The sequence below is a fragment of the Orcinus orca genome, chromosome 4 (genome assembly GCF_937001465.1).
Source record: "Orcinus orca chromosome 4, mOrcOrc1.1, whole genome shotgun sequence".
NCBI classification, from domain to species: Eukaryota; Metazoa; Chordata; class Mammalia; order Artiodactyla; family Delphinidae; genus Orcinus; species Orcinus orca.
Window position 1 is genome coordinate 68,411,833 of NC_064562.1, and position 6,641 is coordinate 68,418,473.

General features: G+C 39.5%; 1 pseudogene; it reads left to right on the plus strand.

Annotated features, from left to right (window-relative positions):
* The first annotated feature begins 4,662 nt into the window (after positions 1 to 4,662).
* Positions 4,663 to 6,212, plus strand: LOC101274581 (zinc finger protein 532-like; annotated as a pseudogene).
* Positions 6,213 to 6,641: the final 429 nt, after the last annotated feature.

A 6,641-nucleotide genomic window follows, 5' to 3' on the forward strand; every position in this document is an offset into this window, starting at 1 on the left:
ACATACTCACACACACATATACACTTAAATATGCATAATTCCAGAAGGTTTATACTTAAGTGTTTTAAAGTAATTATAATAATATAATATATTACATTATATTAATACCAAACCACAGGAGAAAGATCTGAAAACCTCAGTTTTTGTAATTCGTTTCACATTGTTGGTCATTTCTGGATCTGAAACATTCCTTATTCATTAAAGTCCAGAGATATAAATGGATTTATATTGTGGTAATAATTTTGCTCTTCAAAAGTAAAATAAAATAATAAAATTGTCTACCCTGACAGGCTTTAAACAGAAATCTGTTTTCAAACCATTTTTCCATACCCAGAAACTAATATTGTCATCATGTGCATCAAGATTAATCTTCTTTATTCAAACCACAAATACCACAAAAATTGCTTGAGAAAAAAATATACCTATGCTGTTTGGTAGCTTTTCTCTAAATGTATTCTATAACATCACCTCATGGTAGATAAGCTTCAAACTTTAATCACTAACACTTATTTTCCTCATAAAAGTCCCATAGAGCTTCACCTGTATTTTTAATCTGTAATAAATTCTCATTCTAGCTGTTCTTTGCTGCAGCAAATTATGATCTACAGTGAATTCTGCTTTTAAATATAAATCTTGATTGTAGAACTTAGAATGTGAACATGATGCTAGAGATATAGTTTGCTCAATACAGAATAGAATAGGCTACTGTATGCTATATTAGGAATGACCTATCTTAGAGACTTGGTTCAAATTTCAGTTAACAGAATGCTCACTGCTAGGCAAGGGATGTCAACAGGTTGGCAGAATAGGATGTCCCTCACTCATATCCACCCACAGCAACAATAATTTGGCAGTCATCCACAAACAAGAGTGCTTTTGTGGGAGATTTGGGATCTAGATGGTGAAACCCCTATGGAGCCCAAGACTGTGGAGGGCCATGTTTTTTTTTTTTTTAAACATCTTTATTGGAGTATAATTGCTTTACAATGGTGTGTTAGTTTCTGCTTTATAACAACGTGAATCAGTTATACATATACATATGTTCCCGTATCTCTTCCCTCTTGCATCTCCCTCCCTCCCACCCTCCCCATCCCACCCCTCTAGGTGGTCACAAAGCACCGAGCTGACCTCCCTGTGCTATGCGGCTGCTTCCCACTAGCTATCTATTTTACATTTGGTAGTGTATATATGTCCATGCCACTCTCTCACTTTGTCACAGCTTACCCTTCCCCCTCCCCATATCCTCAAGTCCATTCTCTAGTAGGTCTGTGTCTTTATTCCCGTCTTGCCCCTAGGTTCTTCATGACCTTTTTTTTTTCTTAGATTCCATGTATATGTGTTAGCATATGGTATTTCTTTTTCTCTTTCTGACTTACTTCACTCTGTATGACAGACTTTAGGTCCATCCACCTCATTACAAATAACTCAATTTCATTTCTTTTTATGGCTGAGTAATATTCCATTGTATATATGTGCCACATCTTTATCCATTCATCTGCCGATGGACACTTAGGTTGCTTCCATGTCCTGGCTACTGTAAATAGAGCTGCATTTAATAAGGTAGGTCTGGTAGGTCTGCACCCTGGTGGTAGGCTGGCCAACTATGATCCTAGTTACAGATCTGGAAACAGCCCCATGTTCCTATGGATTTGGTTAGAGCCCTGATTGGCCTTCATCTTGCTACTAGCATCATTCACCAAAGGACTCAGAGCCACACCTGCCCGTGCCTCAGGTCTGCCGATCTTGGTCCCTACTGCAGATCCTGAAGCAGCCCTATAACCTAGCTTCAGCCCCTCAACTAACCAACCTTAGCTGCAGCTGTGGTCTATATGTACTCCTGCCAGCCCAGGGACCCAGTGGGAGTCATGCCCATCTGTGCCCCTGGAGGCAGGTTCCCTGACCTCAACCTAACTGCAGGTCCTGCAACCCCTTTGATTCAGCTCCAATCCCTCCTAGTCACAGTCATGCCTGCCCAGGGATCTGGCAGGACACACCCTTATTCATGCCCCCAGAGGCAGGCCTTCAGATCTTGGACCTGGCTGTGAACCTTAAAAGCAGCTCTGTGACCCTGTTCCAGCCTCACTCAGTTGTGGTACAGGGCTAGTTCTGCCTGCCCAAGGACCCACTCAGTGACCCTGTAGGAGTCCTCCCAGGAACCTGGAGAGAGTCACACCTACACAAACACCTGTAACAGTTCTGCTGTATGCAGACCCAATGGCGAACATGATAGAGACCATGACAGCGTTAATCATAAAAAAAGAAAAAATGATAAATTTAAGCACATTAAAACAAATAGCTTCCACTCATTAAAGACATCATGGAAAGAGTGAATAGACAAGGCACAGAGTGAATGGGGTTTACAATGGATTTTAACATATGCCTCATCACCCAGAAGTAGCTAGCCTAATTGAAAGATGGAATGGCTCACTGATGAGTTACAGCAACACTTGGAAGGCAACACCCTGAAAAGATTTTTTGTTTGTTTTATAGTAGGCAGTGTATGCTTTAATTCAGAGACTATTATATAGTGATATCTCCCCATATCCCGCATACGTAAGTGCCAGAATCAAGAAGTGGAAGTGGGATTATACTCTTACACCTGCAGAATTTTTGCTTCCCATTCCATCGACTGACCTCAGTTCTCAATGGGGAACCTTTCTGTCACCAAGTCCAAACTTGTACTGTTCATCACACAGAAGGCCAACAAATTGAAAGATGACGTGTTGGGGCAAGGACTGAGGAGATGGTGGACTAGTGTCCCAAAGAACCATCTTACTCAAGCTAGAATTCAGGTTTCTTTTATACTGAAAGAGAATTGGATGTGGCTGGTTGGTGCAAACTTCTTGGTGCTGGCCAGACCCAGAGGGGATGTGATAATCCTTTGCTCTTGCACCTGTCCACATAGGTCTAGTCACAATATTCCTATAAACCTCCAAAAAGACAAATATTATTCTCTGTTTTGCAACTTTTTATCTCTATGTGAATGAAAAGTTTTATACCTTTAAAGATCAAGCCTGGGAGGCAGAGCCTTGAGAAAGGGCTATTATGTATATTCCAGGCTATAGGCAACATTCTTTTACAAAGGGACAGAGCCAGTATCACTAAGCACAGGCAACAGAGCACAAAGGTTAGAGCTAAAGGAAAGGGTCCAATATGGAGTCAGGTTTGTTCTTCTTATTTGATTTCCACCAGGGGACTCAATAATGGTTCCACTGAATTGGAAGATGAGACTACCACCTAGTCACTTGGGGCTTTTTTTGCCTCTCAACCAAAAGGCAAAAAAAAAAGAAAAGTTAATCTATTGTATGGAGTGACTCATTCTGATTATCAAGGGGAAGTTTAGCTGCTGTGACAAAATGGAGATAAATAGGACGATGTCTCGAACTCAGGGGATTCTCCGGAATGCCTCTTTTGCTTCAAAACCAAGTTGCAAATCTTAATGGAACACTAACAGCAACCAAATAAGGCAAGTTGGTTAAAGAAGCACACCTTGTAGGAGTGGAGATTTGGATCACCCCTCCAGGTAAAGAACCCAGAGAAGTTTCTGGCTGAAGACAAGGAAGTATGAGATGGGCACTAAAGAAGAAAACCACAGATATCAACTATGACATAATAACCAATTTACAGAAATGGGGACTAAAGTATCTTTGATATTTTCTCTTTTCTTGTTACATGTATGTGTTATTTGTATATACTAACCGTTTTCTTCTTCTCTCTCCCTCCCATTTTATTTCATATATGAGCTGTTAGAGATTAACTCACAATATAATCTTTGAATAACAGAATATTTATGGACATGATGACTGAATTTAAAGAGTGTTTTTTAAATGTTTATCTTGGAGAAATTATACATATAAAAGTCAATTATTTACTTACATTCAAATGTAAAATTTAAGTGAATAAAAGTCAATGCACAGAATAAATGGAACAGGACTGAAGTAAGAATATTATTATGTACTGAATAAGTCTAATTTTATAGAACCATTACCTCTAATGATTAATTACCTTGGCCACACATCTCCATGTTGGAATCAGATGGCCCAGCATGTAACAAGTTCTCTGATTTTGGACAAGATACATATTACCTATAAAAATATTACTACCTATAAAATCTGGATGGCTTAGGGTCGCTATAAGGATAAAATGAGATAATGTACACAACGAACTCAGTTCAGTGAAATTGGTAGACATTTAATAAATGTAAGTCATCCATTCATTCATTTTTCTCATTCAACTTATTTACCTTGCACTTACAGTGGAATAGACAGTCTGTTAGGTACTGACACCTCTTTTCATGGAAATTAAAGTCATTTATAGGAGGAGGTGACAGATATTAAACTTCCACTTCAACAATTTTTACCTAAATTGGTCTCACTTCTCCAAACCTGTTTGTTTCTTTTACAGCATTTATGATCATTTTTCCCTTGGTTTTTGCCTGTTTCCTTTTTCTATCTTCTTTTTTAGACTATAAACTTAAAAAGGCAGGGATTCTTTCTGAACTGTCTCTCAGTCATCACAATGCACAGCACAGTGTATAACATCTATAAATAATTGTTGCTGAAGATTTTTAAATAAACAAATTATCATTCTAATACATAATTGCATATAAGTACTCTAAAAAGTTGTAACAAGAGACTCTAAAAAAAATAATGAACAGAAGTGACAAATGAGAAGAAAACAGAAACAAAAGAAGATGCCAAGTTTTCCACTCCAAAGGAGAAAATGGAAAAACTGTTGCAGAACAAAACTTGGGTTCATTCACCTGATGTGCAGAAAAGCTAATCTACTGACACCCATTGGTGATGAAGTGGACTACAGCATTTATTGCAAGGCATCAAACAAGGAGAAGAGACAGCTAATGCTCAAAAGACCTGAACTCCCTAATGACTTTCAGAAAACGGTTTTTAAAAAAGATTATGGGACTTCCCTGGTGGTGCAATGGTTAAGAATCCACCTGCCAATGCAGGGGACACAGGTTTGAGCCCTGGTCTGGGAGGATCCCACGTGCCACGGAGCAGCTAAGCCCATGCACCACAACTACTAAGCCTGTGCTCTAGAGCCTGCAAGCCACAAGTACTGAGCCCACGTACCACAACTACTGAAGCCCATGTGCCTAGAGGCTGTGCTCTGCAACAGGAGAAGCCACTGCAATGAGAAGCCCACACACTGCAACAAAGGGTAGCCCCCACTCGCCACACCTAGAGAAAGCCCACATGCAGCAACAAAGACTCAATGCAGCCAAAAATAAATAAATTTATTTTTTAAAAAAAGGAAAATAAAAACAGTATGAGGGAAAGGATCGCAGAGTGTGTGATCAGCTCATGCACAATTCTCTTATCAGTTGTTGGTGTGGTAGCAGGATGATGTTTTGGGAATCTTATTCTTCAACCTTCTGGTTTCACCTGGTCTGGGGTGGTCTTTGTGCTGGTGGTCAATATGCAGTTAATTTTTTCCACCCGGTGAGGGTTTTAATATTTGCAAAACAACTCAAGGATATGTCTCAGGGTATGATCTATAGCCTTGAGGAGGAGCTAAAAGTCCTTGAATTTGTTTTATGTCTAAACTATTATTGTTTTGTCTCACTTGACTGTTTTCCTTTGTTTCTGCATTTTCTCACTTCTCTGACTGAATTTCTTTGGAACTCAAGGAAGGCCTAGGAGGCCAACAGTTTTTCTACAAACAAGAGGCAGGGGTCATGGGGTTCTCTATCCTGGGGAAAGCCCCCCAAGGTCCTGCTTGGTTTCAGAATCAGTTTTAGACTTTATATCTCCCAAAGGAACTATTACCCAGTCACTGGAAAAGCTAAAGAGAAATGTTTTTAAGGTTCACAAATGTGCTGTGTGCAGTTTCATAATGAAAAATCTCCTGCAATTCTATGACAACAACCTGTAACACAAATTGAATGATTCTTCTTACCAGTGCCCAAATGTGGCCTCTGTTATATGTCCCAAGTCTCTCTGTTCAGGCAGCTCTGCATAGTGAACAAATTGAAGTAACTTCAGCCAGTGTCCAAACAGAATGGGTGTGGGGAAGATAACCCACAAGAGAACAAACCTAGGCACAAGGATAAATCATCTGATGGTGTAGTGTCAGAAAGATAAAGCGAAGTGTGCGCAAAACATTTTGCAGCTGACGCTGCCTTAAATACTCACATGTGGACACATGACATGATCTTTATTAAATCCAAAATAATGAGTTCAACTGAGAAATAGCTACAGTTGTCTGTTAACCTAAAAAATAAAACAGCCAGGAATTTAACCAGCAAAATGGGTTTATCTGGGAACAGCAAATAATTACAATTCCTGACAAGCAGGCTATAGGAAAAGCCATAGGCAAGTCCAATAAACAAAGGAAAGGAATGTCATTTTATAGAGAAAAAGGAAGGAATGTCATTTTATAGAGAAAAATGAAGAAGTTGGGAGGGATTGTTTTGAAGGAAAACCCATTGGACAAAAGTGAGAAATCAGAGCGAAAATGTTCTCACCGGCTTAGTTGCTGGGGTGTTCAATTTTCTGAAGGAGATGCAATGTACATCTTTCCTGTTGAGACCTGTAACTGACAATTCTTAACTGTTGATGACTCTTCTTGTTGGGGTCTGTAATTGAGAGTCCTTCCTGTTATTGACCAAGTGGTACTGTGTG